Here is a 20,212-nt window from a genome sequence, read left to right as displayed (position 1 = left end):
ACTTTGTCGGAAAGGAGAATCTAAGCCCCCCCGGGGGGGGGATCTGGCCTGCCTTGCAGGATTGGCCCAGCGCAGAGGTGCTGAGGGACTTTCCCTGCTGGTTCTGGCAGCCTCACTCCTGCCTGGCCTGGTCCCCATCCAGGTTGCCAGGAGGGTCTTCTAACACTATAGGTCTTCTAAAGACCACCACCAGGGCGATGCTCAGAACCCTGCAGGGTGGGCCAGGGTGACAGCCAGATTGATGGGCAGGGCCAGAGGACAGAATTGGTGGGGCTATGGGGCTGACTCTGAGCTTTGTCCAGGAGCTGCCTGCCTTCCAGGGATTTTTTCCCAACCCCACAGAAAAACCTCAGGAGGCAGCTGGGAAGTATTGGAAAGAGGGTGTGGTGCTGGGGAAATTCCTGAGGGCCAGAGAGAGAAACAGAAAGGATTTGAGGGCCAATTCAGCCCCTGGGTCTGAGGTTACCCACCCTGCAGTTTGGGTGCTGGGCTTCCACCAGGGTCTCCCTTCCCCGTGCTCAGGAGGGATGCCCTGTGCCCAGTTTGGACCCCCTGATTATTTCTCCTCCTGTCCTTCCTCCCAGTGTAGGGAAGATAAAAGGACACACACACACACACACAGGTTCCTAAGAGGAAGGACTAGGGGGCCATAAGCCACTGAACTTCCTATTTCTGTCCCCTAAACTACACTCCATGTTAGCGCATAGAGTGCTCTAAATATTTCCTCTCCCCTTGGATGGAGCTTCTTCACCCTGGTGCCCTCCAGATGTTGGCTTTCCTCTGACTGCAAATTCTGCCCATAATTTAGGAGTTTCCCTTATTTTCTTTATTCTAAATGTATCAAAAGGTCAGAAACTGGTTTCCTGGGTGGCTGTTCGGAGGAAAGGAAAAGCGACGTCTGCTACTGACCGTAAGGCTTTCTGCGAAGCTTCATTAGGAGTTTTGGATTTGATCCTAGAACTTTCCAAACCGAAGCTGAATGTCCCCTAAAGACTGAGGCAGCTTATAGTATTATAAAGTTCCTGTGGAAAGGAGTACGTTTTTCCAGTTCTTACTCCAAGATTCAGTACTTTCTATTTCTGGTGTGAAAATCTCAAGTGTTCCAGAGCTTTCCAGTTTTGAGCAATGAGTTTCTGAACAGCTATTAAAACATAGAGGATGATTTCCTGATATCTCCAATCAGCATTTTAATCAATGAAAATTGTTAACAATCCCAAATTTGGGGTACATGGTGCATTTCTTTCACTATTTCATATATTTTTCATAATATGTGTTTCTATTTTGCATTTGTAATTAGAATTTATGAGTATTAATTTTTTAGAATTGGTATTTGTAATTTGTATTTTTTTTATAAAATATTTATTAGGGTTTTACAAAAAACAGAGATTTACAGAATAAAAAAAGCAAAAAAAAGAAAAAATAAGGAAAAATACAAAAAATACAAAAATACATAGAAAAAAAAGAAAATACAAAAAAAATAGATAGGAAAAAATTAAAAACAAATCCATTTTTTGATATCTTTAAGCTCATTTGCTTGTTTTCTTGACCTCCTCACACCTCCCCTTTTTGTATTCCCATTTACATAATCAATTCAGCAAATCCTTACCCTCTTTCATTTATCTTAACTCTATATCAACATATTATAACTCTATATTTTCATCCATTATCAATCCATTTTTGCATATTCTTATTAACTTTGTTGCTAATGCCACTTGTTTTCAATCCAACATCATTTTAACATACATTAATTTTACAGTGTTTCTGCAGATAGTCTTTAAATTTCTTCCAGTCTTCTTCCACCAACTCTTCTCCCAGGTCTCGGATTCTGCCAGTCATTTCCGCCAATTCCATATAGTCCATCACCTTCACCTGCCACTCTTCCAGGGTGGGTAAATCTTGCGTCTTCCAATACTTTGCAATAAGTATTCTTGCTGCTGTTGTTGCATACATGAAGAAAGTTCTATCCTTCTTTGGCACCAATTGGCCGACTATGCCCAGGAGAAAGGCCTCTGGTTTCTTCAGAAAGGTATATTTAAATACCTTTTTCATTTCATTATAGATCATCTCCCAGAAAGCCTTAATCTTTGGGCACGTCTACCAAAGGTGAAAGAATGTACCTTCATTTTCTTTACATTTCCAACATTTGTTATCGGGCAAATGATATATTTTTGCAAGCTTGACTGGTGTCATGTACCACCTGTATATCATTTTCATAATATTCTCTCTTAAGGCATTACATGCCGTAAATTTCATACCGGTGGTCCACAACTGTTCCCAGTCAGCAAACATAATGTTATGTCCAACATCTTGTGCCCATTTAATCATAGCAGATTTAACCGTTTCATCCTGTGTATTCCATTTTAACAGCAAGTTATACATTCTTGAAAGTATCTTAGTTTTGGGATCTAACAGTTCTATTTCCAATTTTGATTTTTCCACCTGGAAGCCAATTTTTTGTCCAAATTATAGGCTTCTCTTATTTGATAATAATGAAGCCAGTCTCGCACTTTATCTTTTAATTTCTCAAAACTCTGCAATTTCAATTTGTCTCCTTCTTGTTCCAATATTTCCCAATATTTCGGCCACTTGGCCTCCATATTGAGCTTTTTCTGAGCCTTTGCTTCCATTGGTGACAACCACCTTGGGGTTTTATTTTCAAGTACCGTATTTTTCGCACCATAGGACGCACTTTTCCCCCTCCAAAAATGAAGGGGAAATGTGTGTGCGTCCTATGGTGCGAATGCAGGCTTTCGCTGAAGCCTGGATAGCGAGAGGCATCGGTGCGCACCGACCCCTCTCGCTCTCCAGGCTTCAGGAAGCTATCCGCAAGCCTTGCAAGCCCGGCGGGAGTTCCCGCGGGCTCACAAGGCTTGCGGGCAGCAGCCTGCAGCCCCTGCGAGTGTCCGCAAGCCTTGCGCACCCGGCGGGAGGTCCCGCCGAGCGCGTGAGGCTTGGGGCAGCAGCCTGTCGCCCGAAGCACGGGGAGCCCTCCGGAGGGCTCTCCGTGCTTCGGGCGAGTGTCTGCAAGCCTTGCGCGTCCGGCGGGAGGTCCCGACGGGCGCGCGAGGCTTGGGGCGGCAGCCTGTCACCCGAAGCACGCGGAGCCCTCCGGAGGGCTCTCCGTGCTTCGGGCGAGTGTCTGCAAGCCTTGCACGCCCGGCGGGAGGTCCCGCCGAGCGCGCGAGGCTTGGGGCGCCAGCCTGTCGCCCGAAGCACGGGGAGCCTTCCGGAGGGCTCTCCGTGCTTCGGGCTAGTGTCTGCAAGCCTTGCGCGCCGGGCGGGAGGTCCCGACGGGCGCGCAAGGCTTGGGGCGGCAGCCTGTCACCCGAAGCACGGGGAGCCCTCTGGAGGGCTCCCGTGCTTCGGGCGAGTGTTCGCAAGGCTTGGGGCGGCAGCCGCGGCTTGGGGGGGGAATAAATTTTTTTTATTCATTCCCCCCCCCCCAAAAAAAACCGAGGTGCGTCCTATGGGCCGGTGTGCCCTATAGAACGAAAAATACGGTACGTCTTTATATCTTATCCAGACATTAAACAATGCTTTCCTGACAATATGGTTTTTAAATGCTTTATGTGCTTTAACCTTGTTGTACCACAAATATGCATGCCACCCAAAAACATTATTGTTGTTGTTTAGTCGTGTCTGACTCTTCGTGACCCCATGGACCAGAGCACGCCAGGCACTCCTGTCTTCCACTGCCTCCCGCAGTTTGTTCAGACTCATGTTTGTAGCTTCGAAGACACTATCCAACCATCTCGTCCTCTGTCGTCCCCTTCTCCTTGTGCCCTCCATCTTTCCCAACATCAGGGTCTTTCCCAGGGAGTCTTCTCTTCTCATGAGGTGGCCAAAGTATTGGAGCCTCAGCTTCACGATCTGTCCTTCCAGTGAGCACTCAGGGCTGATTTCCTTCAGAATGGAGAGGTTTGATCTTCTTGCAGTCCATGGGACTCTCAAGAGTCTCCTCCAGCACCATAATTCAAAAGCATCAATTCTTCGGCGATCAGCCTTCTTTATGGTCCAGCTCTCACTTCCATACATCACTACTGGGAAAACCATAGCTTTAACTATACGGACCTTTGTTGGCAAGGTGATGTCTCTACTTTTTAAGATGCTGTCTAGGTTGGTCATTGCTTTTCTCCCAGGTAGCAGGCGTCTCTTAATTTCGTGGCTGCTGTCACCATCTGCAGTGATAAAAAAAAACCAAAAAAACAAACATTATTAAAACCTTCTAAGTCCAAAATGTCTGTGTTCTCAAGAAGCAGCCAATCTTTCAACCAGCAGAATGCTGCTGATTCATAGTAAAGTTTAAGGTCTGGCAGGGCAAATCCGTCTCTTTCCTTTGCGTCAGTTAATATTTTAAATTTTATTCTGGGCTTCTTGCCCTGCCAGACAAATCTAGAAATATCTCTCTGCCACTTCTTGAAACAGTCCATCTTGTCCAAAATTTGCAATGATTGAAACAAAAATAACATTTTTGGCAATACATTCATCTTTATAGCTGCAATTCGACCCAACAAGGAAAGCTTCAAATTTGACAATATTTCTAAGTCTTTTTTCACTTCTGTCCAACATTTCTCATAGTTATCTTTAAATAAGTTTAAGTTCTTGGCAGTCATATTAACCCCCAGATATTTTACTTTCTTAACTAATGTTAAACCTGTCTCCTTCTGAAACCTCTCTTTCTCAATCGGTGTTAATTTTTTCTCCAGAACTTTAGTTTTTCACTTGTTCAGCTTAAATCCTGCCACATGACCAAATTCTTGAATCAGTTCTAATACTCTTTTCGTACTAGACTCTGGCTCCTGTAACGTCAAAACTAGGTCATCTGCAATGGTATTTGTAAAAGGTATGCTATCTGTGTAAATGTCTCCCATCCTAATTAAATCTGCCTTTCTATGAACCACTCTCAGACCTCGTAGTCTAGGGCAGTACATAAATTCAGTCAATAATAATAATAATTTCTGCATTTTTCAGAGCTGTTCCCTGAATTGAAGGGCATCGTGGCAACAGCTGAGAGAGTCCTGGAAGTGGCCCAGTTTACGCCGCCTCCTCCTCCTCTGTCCTTTCCACTGCCAACGCAATGGCCTCCGAGCCCCCCTCTGAATGGCCTCTTCTTACAGGTGGAGTGGAAAGAGGAGCCAGGCAGTTTCCTCAGGTAGGGAAAGAGCATTGGGGAATCAGGTAGGAGGGAAGAGGCACAGATGGGACCACCCAGCCTCCCTCTGTGTTGAGTGGGGTTGATGGGGATCTAAGAGCAGCTCTGTCTTCTTCCTCTTCTTCTTCCAGGCCCTCTTGACCTTTGAGGAGGTGGCTGTGTTTTTCACGGAGGAGGAGTGGGCTCTGCTGGATCCAGGCCAAAGAGCTCTGCACAAGAAAGTCATGGAGGAGAATTATGAGATGGTGGCCTCTCTAGGTAAGGGCACATTTTTCCCCCTCTTGGCTGTTCGACGTTGAAGTTGGGAAACTGCTGTTTGAACCATTTATTAATGCCGTGTCTTCCTCTTTGGTGACCCCTTGTAGCCGAGTAAGATTGTCTTCCATGAACATGATCTTAACGGTGTGTCCGTAAGGGACTGTGGAGTCCAATTCTGGATCCACACATCCTTTGGCAGTGGGGACATAGGTTTCCAGGTGGGAGTTGATCACGGTGAGGGTTTGCCAAACATGCTTTCCTCTTAGCTTGTTTCTCCCTTTTGGCCTGAGTTTGTGGTTCTTCAAAGTCCATGATGCCTTTGGTAAAGGTTATTTTCCAATCAGAGCACTCGCTGGCCAGTGTTTCCCAATTTTCTGTTCTTATACTGCATTTTTTTTTAGATTTGCCTTGAGACCATCTTGAAACCTCTTTTGTTGTCCATTCTTAAGTTCCATTCTTAAGTTGGCAATAGAATAGTTGTTTTGAAGGCAATAATCAGGCATCTGAACAACATGACCAGTCCAATGAAGTTGATGCTGAAGATTGTAGTGTATAGCAATACTTCTCAGGGATGTCCCTTCCCAGAGTGAAACTGCGTAGACTCCAGGGAAGAAGGCTGGGCAGGCTAAGGAGGGTAGAGGCTTGAATCCTGCTCACACTGAGAGCGATGGAAGTCTGTCCCATCCTGGAATGCAGGCTATAAATTCCCAAGACAGCACAGGGCAGATAGAGCCTGCTTCAGAGCAACTGCCGCTGTTAGAGGAGGAGGAAGGCCAGCTGTCCCCGAGTCTCCTCAGAGTAGGCAGAAGTGTAGAGTAGAGGCGCAACGCCAGCCCAACAGGAGGTGGGTCAACCGGTGGAGAATATCCTGCTGGCGTCAACAGTGTCATCCAGTGAGTCCAACTGTCTCATTGGGAGAGGACTGAGCTGCGAGGGCTCGGACTGAAGCTACTGTGTAAATACTCAATAAATCTAAGAGTAATAAACCTGCCAGCTTGCAGTTCTTGGTATGAGAGGAGCATGGTAAATCCTGACAGCACTGTACTTTTGTCTGTAGGAAACTCTTCATAAGCTGATATTGTGGTATGAATTCCCCACAAAAACCTGTAAAATCTACAAAGAGGTTTTTTGGTCGACGTCATTTATTAGCTTTTAATGGGCCACCAGATACTTTGCTGTCTCTGCTTCAAAAGATGGTTATTTTGGATACTTTTACAGTCACGTATGACATAAACAACGCTTCTGCTTTACTTATTCCACATAGCAGAGACTCTGATATTCAGATCTGAGCTCACCTCCTCGCTTGGAACAGAAAAATACAGGGATGTTGTCCTGGACCAATTGAGAGGTACATACTTCCACTTTGCTGTGAGGCTGTACCTTTGTCTGTCTCCTTTCAGTGTGTAGGAATACAAAAAGAGCCCTTTTGGATCAGAACGAGGGCCCATCTTTTCCAGCATCCTGGTGCAGGTTTAGGTGATGTGTACAGTGGGTTGGAATGTATCTGCAAGAGATTGCAGATCAGAGAGGAAGGAGAAAACCCAATACAGATGCAAAGTATTTTCACTTTGGGGGGGTGGAGATGGAGAATGGGCCATAGATGCCTCACCTGTATATAGAAGGGTTTTCTTGGTGTTCGGTGCTACATGGGAGTTGAAGGTAGAACTGGATACTAAGGGTTCTTCAGGCTATTTTCAGATTTCCTTTCCTTTCCGGAAATTTTAGTACATAGAAGAGGGAGGGATGCTGGAAGTGTTAAAATAAGAGAAGGTGCTGGTTGGTCTTGCTGTGTGTTAAGTTCTCTTGTTCATTTCCTTAAATTGTTGTTGTTGTTTAGTCGTGTCCGACTCTTCGTGACCCCCTGGACCAGAGCACGCCAGGCACTTCTGTCTTCCCCGCAGTTTGGTCAAACTCATGTTCGTAGCTTCAAGAACACTGTCCAACCATCTTGTCCTCTGTCGTCCCCTTCTCCTTGTGCCATCAATCTTTCCCAACATCAGGGTCTTTTCCAGGGAGTCTTCTCTTTCATGAGGTGGCCAAAGTATTGGAGCCTCAGCTTCACAATCTGTCCTTCCAGTGAGCACTCAGGGCTGATTTCCTTCAGAATGGATAGGTTTGATCTTCCTTAAATGCCTAACAATATTTTCTTATCTCCCACTTTAAACCAGGTGATGGAGGAGGCAATCAGAATATTAAAGGGCCATCTGCAAAGTACTTAAGTGTGAGTGAACACCTTAGCACCCATCTACAAACTAACACAGGAGAGAAACCCTTTAAATGCATGGAGTGCGGAAAGAGCTTCAGTAGAAATGGAAACCTTACTGTACATCAACGAATTCACACAGGGAACAAACCATTTAGATGTATGGAGTGTGGAAAGAGCTTCAGACAATGTTCACACCTTACTACACATCTACGAACTCACACAGGGGAGAAACCTTTTAAATGTATGGAGTGCGGAAAGAGCTTCAGTGAGAGTGGAAAACTTACTATACATCAACGAATTCACACAGGGGAGAAGCCCTTTAAATGTATGGATTGTGGAAAGAGTTTCACTGAGAGTGGAGGGCTTAGAAATCATCAACGGACTCACACAGGGGAGAAACCCTATAAATGTATGGAGTGTGGAAAGACCTTCAGTGAAAATGGAAGTCTTACCTTACATCAACGAACTCACACTGGTGAGAAACCATTTAAATGTATGGAGTGTGGGAAGTGTTTCAGGCAGTGTTCATACCTTACTATACATCAACGAACTCACACAGGGGAGAAACCATTTAAATGTATTGAGTGTGGGAAGGGTTTCAGGCAGTGTTCATACCTTACTATACATCAACGAACTCACACAGGGGAGAAACCATTTAAATGTATTGAGTGTGGAAAGAACTTCAGTGAAGCTTCAAAACTGACCATACATCTACGAACTCACACAGGGGAGAAACCCTTTAAATGTTTAGAGTGTGGACAGAGTTTCAGTCACAGTGGAACACTTACTAGACATCAACGAACTCACACAGGTGAGAAACCATACAAACGTACGGTTTGTGGAAAGTGCTTCAGTGCCAGTGGAAGTCTTACTCTACATCAACGAACTCATACAGGCGAGAAACCATATAAATGTTTGGAGCGTGGAAAGAGCTTCATTTGTAGTGGAAGACTCACTGTGCACCAACAAAGTCACACCGGGAGTAAACCATTTAAATGTATTTGTGGGAAGGGTTTCAGTCAGAGTGGAGCTCTTGCAACACATCAACGAACTCATACAGGAGAGAAGCCATTTAAATGTATGGATTGTGGGAAGGGTTTCAGTGATAGTAGAACTCTTAGAAGACACCAGCGATCTCACACAGTGGAGAAGCCCTTTAAATGTATGTAGTGCTGAAAGAGCTTCAGTAAAAATGGAAGACTTATCTAATATAAACGAATTCACACAGGGGAGAAACCATTTAGATCAGGGGTGTCCAAACTTTTTTCAAAGAGGGCCAGATTTGATGAAGTGAACATGCGTGAGAGCCGACCAAAGGTTTTTTTTTAGGACTGAAGTTGTTGAGCTTCTGGCGGGACTTCCCCCTAAGGTTTTTGAGGATTTTACCCCAGGAAATAAACTGCCACAGGGGCCGGAATAAACCAACTGACAGGCCTGATTAGGCCCCCAAAATGGACTTTGGACATGCCTGATTTAGATGTATGGTGTGTGGAATTAGCTTAAGTCAGAGTGCAAGCCTTACTACACCTCAACGAACTCACACAGGGGAGAAACCATTTAAATGTATGAATTGTGGGAAGTGCTTTAATTGGAATGGAGCTCTGACAAGACATCAACGAACTAATACTGGGGAGAAACCATTTAAATGTATAGAGTATGGAAAGGGCTTCAGTGGAAATGGAACTCTTAGAAGACATCAAAGATCTCACAGAGAAGCAACTGTTTAAATGGAAGGAGTGTGGAAAGTATTTCAGTTATAATTAAGTTCTGAATAAGCACTTACATACTGTTATGGGGGAGAACCCATTTAATTTTATGGAGAGTGCCATGTTTTTCCCACAGAGTTCACTTTGTCCCTCATATCAGCAAACTCGTATAAGGAAAAATCAATTGTAAATGCATGGAGTAATTTTGATTTTCTGATGTTTGTATGGAAAGTTGTACATACATGTATTAAGGCAATGAAGGTAATGTCTCATACAGTGGTACCTCAGGTTACATATGTTTCAGGTTACAGACTCCACTAACCCAGAAATAGTACCTCAGGTTAAGAACTTTGCTTCAGGATGAGAACAGAAATCGGCCCCATTAGCTAAAGTTGTGCTTCAGGTTAAGAACAGTTTCAGGTTAAGAACGGACCTCCGGAATGAATTAAGTACTTAACCTGAGGTACCACTGTATATGAAAGATGCAATGTACTGTTAGCGATGTGCAGAATGTGACTCGAGGGCTCACTGAGTGTCAACATGTGCTGAGAGTCCGTTGATATTTGGTCTTTGGCAGAGAGAATTGGGAATGCAGAGTTGGGGAAAGTGGAGCACAACAGTGGTGTTTAGGAAGCAGGATTGGCTCTGGAATCCTAGAACTGTGGAGTTGAAAGGGAGTCCAAGGTCTTCTAGTCCAACTCCCAGTTTCTGCCAGGACACTGAGGTCCAGTGCTGAGGGCCTTCTGGTGGTTCCCTCGCTGCGAGAAGCCAAGTTACAGGAAACCAGGCAGAGGGCCTTCTCGGTAGTGGCGCCTGCCCTGTGGAATGCCCTGCCACCAGTTGTCAAAGAGAAAAATAACTACCAAACTTTTAGAAGACATCTAAAGGCAGCCCTGATTAGGGAAGCTTTTAATGTTTAATAGGTTATTGTATTTTAGTGTTTTGTTGGAAGCCGCCCAGAGTAGCTGGGGGGACCCAGCCAGATGGGCAGGGTATAAATAAATAAATTATTATTATTATTATTATTATTATTATTATTACAGCAGCATAAATCACATTTTTATAGTTGCAATAAAGGAACAACGAAAACACAGAAAGACTGGAAAGTAATCCTTAAAATATCCTACGTTGTTTATATTTTATAAATCCTACGTTGTTTATATTTTATAAATTCATTGTTTTACCTTCCCTTCATTTTCATGGCTACATTAACAGCAAAGTGCATAAAATCCCTGGTGGCAGCTGGAATAAAGGAGGTGCTGAGGGGAAGAACCAACATGGGGAAGGAAGGTGGCACAGGGAAATGTGGGCATTGCCAGTGGTTTCAGGAGAGTCATTTCCCTGGGGAGAGAGGAATTGGCCCATCTTTCAGAAATCTGTAGAAAGAGCAGGCAGTATAGGAGGCTGAAAGCAGAGTTCACCTGGAGCTGCTCCTCCTTCCAGGTCCTGGAAACTGCCCAGAGTTGGACTTCACCCCCCAAGGCCCCCTCCTCCATCGCCTCCCCAGACAGATGGATGCCAACAGGGTCTTTCTGCCTGCCAGGATTGCACCTGGGATCTCCTGCATGCAAAGCATGTTGGCGGGGGGGGGGGGGAGAGTCCCTTCCCACTACATTTCTAGGTCCCCTGGGTCAATGAACTCGCTTCCTAGAGAGGCAGGAAGTGACGGAGGAGGGCGGGGGGGGTAGAGGCAATGTTAGAGGGGGTGGGGTCTCCATGCACATCCCCGGAAGAAAAGGAGGTCTGCAAAGGAGGAGGGAAAAGGTGCAACATTTCGGGGGGGGGGATTTGAGGTGCAGGGAGGGAGAAGAATTTGCTTTTCTTCCACCTGAATCTACAATCATGGCAGAAGGGAGGCTGGGGGGGGGGGATGAAAGCAAGGAAGGGCTCCCTCCTTTCCCTCTGGGAACCAGGAGAGGCAACGTGCAATCGGTTGCAGATGGGAGGGGCGTCCTCTCCCCCAAACAAGGTTTGCATTGCGGGATCCTCTTGGAAGCGGAGAGATCAGCCAGACTCCGAAGTGGGGGAGACATTTTGCTTCCCGAGACGAACTAGAGAAGGGCTCTCCCCCCACCCGAACCCCCCCGCCCAGCCTGATTGGAACAGGGAACCAGTTGTGCCAGTTTCACCCCACGACCGTGGGTCCCCGGGGCTGTGGCACCGAAATTTGTGGGTGCCCGACCCCTTCCTGGGGAATTGGGTGGGTGCTCAGGGACCCAGGGAGCTGGCACCTCTGCACTGCAAGTCACCAGGTGACATCCCCCCCCTTAGACCCAGCCTCCTAACCCATTTTTACGTATTTCTTCACACTCAGCCTGGAACACCCCCCCTCCCTTAGCCTCCTGCGTCAGGGAGCCGGTCTGCCCCCCCCCCCAGCTCCCCTTTCAGGCTGAGGTTGCTTTGGCACGAAGGAAAGAGCCTTGTTGGGTTTCCCATGTTGGGGGGTGCAGTTGGGGAGGGTTTGCTGTGCTGCTTTTGTGTCCCAAAACTGGAGGGAAGAGGCGCATTTTCCATTTCCTGAAGCATGAAACAGCACCTTGTCAGTTTCCCTCCTGCTTGGCAAGGGAAATGGGCCCATGGATGGCAGGATTTGAAAGTGATCAAGGTCTCAGGAGCCCTTTAAATATGTTTATGGCAAAGATTGGAGGAATTAAATAAATGCCCCCTCCCCAGCTGGACTTGGGGAAAGGAGAAGGGAGAACAGTTTTTCATGCTTTTTCTTTCCAAAGAGAGGCTTCTCCTGATTTCCTCTTGGGACTGTAATGCTTTCTGCAAAGCTTCATTAAGAGTTTGGGATTTGATCCTAGAACTTTACAGACCAAAGACTGAGGCAGCTTACAGTATTATAAAGTTCCTGTCACTTTCCTGCCTTTGTAATTGGAATTTATGAGCACTGTATTAATTTATTAGTATTAATATTTGCAGTTTGTAACAGGTATGCTATCTGTGTAAATGTATCCCACCCTAATTAAATCCATCTGTTTGTGCACCGCCCTGAGACCTCCGGGTATAGGGCAGTATATAAATTCAATTTATTATTTTTATTACTATTATTATTTCTTCATTGTTCTCCTAAAAGAGCTGCTCCCTGCATTGAAGTGCATCGTGGCAACAACTGAGAGGGTCGCAGAAGAGGCCCAGTTTACGCCTCCTCCTCCTCTGTCCTTTCCACTGGCAGCGCAATGGCCTCTGAGACCCCCTCTGAACGGCCTCTTCTTAAAGATGGAGTGGAAAGAGGAGCCAGGCAGCTTCTTCAGGTAGGGAAAGAGCCTTGGGGAATCAGGGAGGAGGGAAGAGGCACAGATGGGACGACCCAGCCTCCCTCTGTGTTTACTGGGGATGATGGGCATCTAAGAGCAGCTCTGTCTTCTTCCTCTTCTTCTTCCAGGCCCTCTTGACCTTTGAGGAGGTGGCTGTGTTTTTCACGGAGGAGGAGTGGGCTCTGCTGGATCCAGGCCAAAGAGCTCTGCACAAGGAAGTCATGGAGGAGAATTATGAGATGGTGGCCTCTTTAGGTAAGGGCACATTTTTTCCCCTCTTGGCTGTTCGACGTTGAAGTTGGGAATCTGCTGTTTGAACCATTTATTAATGCCGTGTCTTCCTCTTTGGCGATTCCTCGTAGCCGAATAAGATTGTCTTCCATGAACATGATCTTAACGGTGTGTCCGTAAGGTACTGTGGAGTCCAATTCTGGATCCACACATCCTTTGGCAGTGGGGACATAGGTTTCCAGGTGGGAGTTGATCACGGTGAGGGTTTGCCAAACATGCTTTCCTCTTAGCTTGTTTCTCCCTTTTGGCCTGAGTTTGTGGTTCTTCAAAGTCCATGATGCCTTTGGTAAAGGTTATTTTCCAATCATTTTTTAAAAAAAAAATTTTATTGGCTTTTCAACATATAATATAAGACATTACAAACGACAAACACAAACAAACAAACATAGAAACATGTATAATTTCATGAATTTTTTCATGTACCCAATTTCAACGACTTCCCCATGCCTCCCTTTTCTGCATCCCTATTTTAAACTTTTTCAGCAACCCCTGATCTGAATTACTTATAAATTCCTTTCTTTAACCCTTTTCTTTCCTCTTGTCCAATCATTAATCTCTGCAAATCTGCTATGCTTTACCCATGACATTTTAGCACTCACTAATTTTACAACAATTTTTAAGATAAAATTTAAATTTCTTCCAATCTTCTTCCACCGTCTCTCTCCCTTGGTCACGGATTCTGCCCGTCATCTCTGCCAGTCCCATGTAGTCAATCACCTTCGTCTGCCACTCTTCCAGCGTGGGTAGTTCTTGTGTCTTCCAATACTTTGCTAGTAAAACTCTTGCTGCTGTTGTAGCATACATAAAGAACGTCCTATCTTTCTTTGACACCAATTGGCCTACCATGCCCAGGAGAAAAGCCTCTGGTTTCTTATGAAAGGTACACTTAAGCACCTTCTTAATTTCATTATAAATCATTTCCCAGAAGACCTTAATCCTTGGGCACGTCCACCAAAGGTGATAGAAAGTACCTTCAGTTTCATTACATTTCCAGCATTTGTTATTGGGCAAATGATAAATTTTTGCAAGCTTGACTGGGGTCATGTACCACCTATAAATCATTTTCATAATATTCTCTCTTAAGGCATTACATGCCGTGAACTTTATACCGGTGGTCCATAACTGTTCCCAGTCAGCAAACATAATGTCATGACCAATGTCCTGTGCCCATTTAATCATAGCTGATTTAACCATTTCATCCTGTGTATTCCATTTCAACAGCAAGTTGTACATTCTTGACAAATTCTTAGTATTGGGTTCTAACAATTCTGTTTCTAACTTTGACTTTTCCACCTGGAAGCCGATTTTCCTGTCCTGTTTTAAAACTTCATTTATCTGGTAATAATGAAGCCAATCTCTTACTTTAGACTTCAGTTTCTCATAACTCTGTAATTTCACATTTCCACCTTCTTGTTCTATAATTTCCCAATATTTTGGCCATTTAGATTCCATATTAAGTTTTTTCACTTCCTTAGCCTCCATTGGTGACAACCACCTAGGGGTTTTATTTTCCAACAAATCTTTATAACGAATCCAAACATTGTATAATGCTTTCCTAACAATATGGTTTTTGAAACCTTTATGAATTTTTACCTTGTCATACCATATATATGCATGCCAACCAAACCTATTATTGAACCCTTCTAAATCCAAAATGTCTGTGTTCTCAAGAAGTAGCCAGTCTTTCAGCCAGCAAAAAGCTGCTGCTTCATAGTACAGTTTTAAGTCCGGCAGGGCAAACCCCCCTCTTTCTTTTGCATCAGTTAATATCTTAAATTTTATTCTGGGCTTTTTGCCCTGCCAGACAAATCTCGATATATCTTTCTGCCACTTCTTGAAACAGTCCATTCTGTCCACAATCTGCAATGTTTGAAACAAAAACAGCATTCTTGGCAAAACATTCATCTTAATAACAGCAATTCGGCCTAACAAGGAAAGTCTCAAATTCGACCATATTTCTAAATCTTTCTTAATTTCTGTCCAACATTTCTCATAATTATCTTTAAATAAGTTCACATTCTTAGTTGTTAAATTAACCCCCAGATATTTCCCTTTGTTTGCTACCATTAATCCAGTTTCACTCTGAAACTTCTCTCTTTCCTCCACTGTTAGATTTTCCCCCAATACCTTTGTTTTTTGTTTGTTTAGCTTGAAACCTGCTACTCGACCAAAGGCTTGTATTATCTCCAAAACTCTTTTAGTACTAGTGTCTGGCTCTTGCAAAGTTAGAACTAAATCATCTGCGAACGCTCTCAACTTATATTGTTTAGCTCCGACCTGAATCCCTTTAACCAGCTGGTCCCCTCTAATCATATTTAATAACACCTCCAGAACAGATATGAAAAGTAATGGGGATATTGGGCACCCCTGTCGTGTCCCTTTTTCAATAGCAATTTCCTCAGTAACCACATTATTTACAATTAGTTTTGCTTTTTGTTCAGAATAAATTGCACCTATACCATTCTCAAAACTCTGGCCTACCCCCATTCCTTTGAGATTCTTTTTCATAAAACTCCAAGAGATATTGTCAAAGGCTTTCTCAGCGTCCACAAATATTAATACTGCCTTCGTATTAATATTGTTTTCGAGCAACTCCATAATGTCTATTATATTTCTCACATTGTCAGATAAGTGTCTTCCCGGGAGAAAGCCAGCCTGGTCTTTATGAATCTCACCCACCAAAACCCTCTTCAATCTTTTTGCCAAAATGTCTGCAAAAATTTTGTAATCCACATTGAGCAATGATATAGGGCGGTAGTTCTTAATCTGGTTCTTTTCAGTCTCGGATTTTGGTATAAGTGTAATATATGCTTCTTTCCACGATTCGGGTGCCTTCTTCCCCTCTAAAATTTCATTGCAGACTTCCTTAAACGGTTGAATCAACCAGTCCTTCAAAACTTTGTAATATCTGGAAGTCAAACCATCTGGTCCTGGAGATTTTCCCAATTTCATATTTTGAATGGCTCCCTCTATTTCTTGCTCAGTTATTTTCTGGTTTAAAATCACTTTACTTTGATCAGATATTTTTTGTAGTCCATATTTTCCGAGAAATTCTTCTATCTCTTTTTCATCCACCGGCCCATATGCATAAAGTTTTCTGAAATAACTCTGAAAACAGTTTCTAATCTCATTTGGTCTAGAAATGTTCTTTCCTTCAACCTCTAAGCTTGTAACCATATTCAACTTTTGTCTTTTCTTCAATTGCCATGCCAGAAGTTTCCCACATTTATCTGCCGATTCAAATGTCTTTTGTCTCATTTGCCTTATTTTCCATTCTATCTCCTGGTTCATCAATTCCATATACTGTCTCTGATAAAACTTTATTTCTCTTAGAATTTCATGAGACTTTGGGGTTATTTTCCAATCAGAGCACTCGCTGGCCAGTGTTTCCCAATTTTCTGTTCTTATACTGCATTTTTTTCTAGATTTGCCTTGAGACCATCTTGAAACCTCTTTTGTTGGCCATTCTTAAGTTCCATTCTTAAGTTGGCAATAGAATAGTTGTTTTGAAGGCAATAATCAGGCATCTGAACAACATGACCAGTCCAATGAAGTTGATGCTGAAGATTGTAGTGTATAGCAATACTTCTCAGGGACGTCCCTTCCCAGAGTGAAACTGCGTAGACTCCAGGGAAGAAGGCTGGGCAGGCTAAGGAGGGTAGAGGCTTGAATCCTGCTCACACTGAGAGTGATGGAAGTCTGTCCCATCCTGGAATGCAGGCTATAAATTCCCAAGACAGCACAGGGCAGACAGAGCCTGCTTCAGAGCAACTGCCGCTGTTAGATCCGGCTCAAGAGGAGGAGGAAGGCCAGCTGTCCCCGAGTCTCCTCAGAGTAGGCAGAAGTGTAGAGTAGAGGCGCAACGCCAGCCCAACAGGAGGTGGGTCAACCGGTGGAGAATATCCTGCTGGCGTCAACAGTGTCATCCAGTGAGTCCAACTGTCTCATTGGGAGAGGACTGAGCTGCGAGGGCTCGGACTGAAGCTACTGTGTAAATACTCAATAAATCTAAGAGTAATAAACCTGCCAGCTTGCAGTTCTTGGTATGAGAGGAGCATGGTAAATCCTGACAGCACTGTACTTTTGTCTGTAGGAAACACTTCATAAGCTGATATTGTGGTATGAATTCCCCACAAAAACCTGTAAAATCTACAAAGAGGTTTTTTGGTCGACGTCATTTATTAGCTTTTAATGGGCCACCAGATACTTTGCTGTCTCTGCTTCAAAAGATGGTTATTTTGGATACTTTTACAGTCACATATGACATAAACAACGCTTCTGCTTTACTTATTCCACATAGCAGAGACTCTGATATTCAGATCTGAGCTCACCTCCTCGCTTGGAACAGAAAAATACAGGGATGTTGTCCTGGACCAATTGAGAGGTACATACTTCCACTTTGCTGTGAGGCTGTACCTTTGTATGTCTCCTTTCAGTGTGTAGGAATACAAAAAGAGCCCTTTTGGATCAGAACGAGGGCCCATCTTTTCCAGCATCCTGGTGCAGGTTTAGGTGATGTGTACAGTGGGTTGGAATGTATCTGCAAGATATTGCAGATCAGAGAGGAAGGAGAAAACCCAATACAGATGCAAAGTATTTTCACTTGGGGGGGTGGAGATGGAGAATGGGCCATAGATGCCTCACCTGTATATAGAAGGGTTTTCTTGGTGTTCGGTGCTACATGGGAGTTGAAGGTAGAACTGGATACTAAGGGTTCTTCAGGCTATTTTCAGATTTCCTTTCCTTTCCGGAAACTTTAGTACTTAGAAGAGGGAGGGATGCTGGAAGTGTTAAAATAAGAGAAGGTGCTGGTTGGTCTTGCTGTGTGTTAAGTTCTCTTGTTCATTTCCTTAAATTGTTGTTGTTTAGTCATGTCCGACTCTTCGTGACCCCCTGGACCAGAGCACGCCAGGCACTTCTGTCTTCCCCGCAGTTTGGTCAAACTCATGTTCGTAGCTTCAAGAACACTGTCCAACCATCTTGTCCTCTGTCGTCCCCTTCTCCTTGTGCCATCAATCTTTCCCAACATCAGGGTCTTTTCCAGGGAGTCTTCTCTTTCATGAGGTGGCCAAAGTATTGGAGCCTCAGCTTCACAATCTGTCCTTCCAGTGAGCACTCAGGGCTGATTTCCTTAAGAATGGATAGGTTTGATCTTCCTTAAATGCCTAACAATATTTTCTTATCTCCCACTTTAAACCAGGTGATGGAGGAGGCAATCAGAATATTAAAGGGCCATCTGCAAAGTACTTAAGTGTGAGTGAAAACCTTAGCACCCATCTACAAACTAACACAGGAGAGAAACCCTTTAAATGCATGGAGTGCGGAAAGAGCTTCAGTAAAAGTGGAAACCTTACTGTACATCAACAAATTCACACAGGGAACAAACCATTTAGATGTATGGAGTGTGGAAAGAGCTTCAGACAATGTTCACACCTTACTATACATCTACGAACTCACACAGGGGAGAAACCTTTTAAATGTATGGAGTGCGGAAAGAGCTTCAGTGAGAGTGGAAAACTTACTATACATCAACGAATTCACACAGGGGAGAAGCCCTTTAAATGTATGGATTGTGGAAAGAGTTTCACTGAGAGTGGAGGGCTTAGAAATCATCAACGGACTCACACAGGGGAGAAACCATATAAATGTATGGAGTGTGGAAAGAGCTTCATTCGTAGTGGGAAACTCACTCTACACCAACAAAGTCACACCGGGGAGAAACCATTTAAATGTATGTGTGGGAAGGGTTTCAGTCATAGTGGAGCTCTTGCAACACATCAACGAACTCATACAGGGGAGAAACCATTTAAATGTATTGAGTGTGGAAAGAACTTCAGTGAAGCTTCAAAACTGACCATACATCTACGAACTCACACAGGGGAGAAACCCTTTAAATGTTTAGAGTGTGGACAGAGTTTCAGTCACAATGGAACACTTACTAGACATCAACGAACTCACACAGGTGAGAAACCATACAAATGTACGGTTTGTGGAAAGTGCTTCAGTGCCAGTGGAAGTCTTACTCTACATCAACGAACTCATACAGGCGAGAAACCATATAAATGTTTGGAGTGTGGAAAGAGCTTCATTTGTAGTGGAAGACTCACTGTGCACCAACAAAGTCACACCGGGAGTAAACCATTTAAATGTATTTGTGGGAAGGGTTTCAGTCAGAGTGGAGCTCTTGCAACACATCAACGAACTCATACAGGAGAGAAGCCATTTAAATGTATGGATTGTGGGAAGGGTTTCAGTGATAGTAGAACTCTTAGAAGACACCAGCGATCTCACACAGTGGAGAAGCCCTTTAAATGTATGTAGTGCTGAAAGAGCTTCAGTAAAAATGGAAACTTTACTAGACATCAACGAATTCACACAGGGGATAAACCATTTAAATGTATGGAGTGCGGAAAAAGTTTCACTTATAGTAGCAGCCTTAGAAATCATCAGCTAACTCACAAAGTGGAAAAACCATATAAATGTATGGAGTGTGGAAAGAGCTTTAGGGATAGGGAAATACTTACTGTACATCAACGACTTCACACTGGGGAGAAACCATTTAGATGTATGGAGTGTGGGAAGAGCTTCAGTCAGTGTTCACACCTTAGTATACAAAAGTGGAGCACAACTCTGGTGTTTAGGAAGCAGGATTGGCTCTGGAATCCTAGAACTGTGGAGTTGAAAGGGAGTCCAAGGTCTTCTAGTCCAACTCCCAGTTATAAGAAAAGCATAAATTCCATTTTTATAGTTGCAATAAATGGACACTGATAACACAGAAAGACTGGAAAGTAATCCTTAAACTATCCTAAGTAGTTTATATTTTATAAATTCATTATTTTACAATAGCTTCTCTTTTTTATATGTTATTAATTTTTCAAAAATAAGAAAATGAAAACAACCACCATACAAATTCATAAACAAAAATAGAAAAAATGACATTCCCCATGTCCCTTCCCTGGTTCCATTATTTATCATCATCCCACATGTCCATTGTAAAATTTAAAAACCATTGAAATTACTTATTGTCCATTTATAATATCATTACTAGTTCTAGAATCCTGCTAATGTATTAACCTGTGTACATTGCTTCTGCATATATGCAGTAAAGTCCTTCCAATCTTCCTTAAATTTATTGTCATCTCTTCTTCTTATTTTCAATGTCAATTTTACCATTTCTGCATATTCCATTAGTTTGACTTTCCAATTTTGGCTGGGACATGGATGCCAACAGGGGTCTCTTTGTCTGCCAGGATTGCACCTGGTACCTCCTGCATGCAAAGCATTAAATTCGAGACCTTTTTTTTAAAAAAATCATTTTTTCAAATACAGTATTTGCCAC

The 20,212-nt window shown here is 43.6% G+C and overlaps 1 protein-coding gene and 1 pseudogene across 1 annotated transcript in view; one reads left to right on the top strand and one right to left on the bottom strand.

Annotated features, from left to right (window-relative positions):
- LOC128409480 (zinc finger protein 157-like) overlaps window positions 1–20,212 on the bottom strand; it is a 218,717-nt gene that overhangs the window by 133,242 nt on the left and 65,263 nt on the right. The window lies entirely within an intron of this gene.
- LOC128408873 (zinc finger protein 420-like) lies at window positions 509–20,199 on the top strand (annotated as a pseudogene).

Source organism: Podarcis raffonei, chromosome 2, assembly GCF_027172205.1.
Source record: "Podarcis raffonei isolate rPodRaf1 chromosome 2, rPodRaf1.pri, whole genome shotgun sequence".
NCBI classification, from domain to species: domain Eukaryota; kingdom Metazoa; phylum Chordata; class Lepidosauria; order Squamata; family Lacertidae; genus Podarcis; species Podarcis raffonei.
Note: the sequence above shows the minus strand (reverse complement) of the source record. Positions and strands in the feature narration are given on the sequence as shown.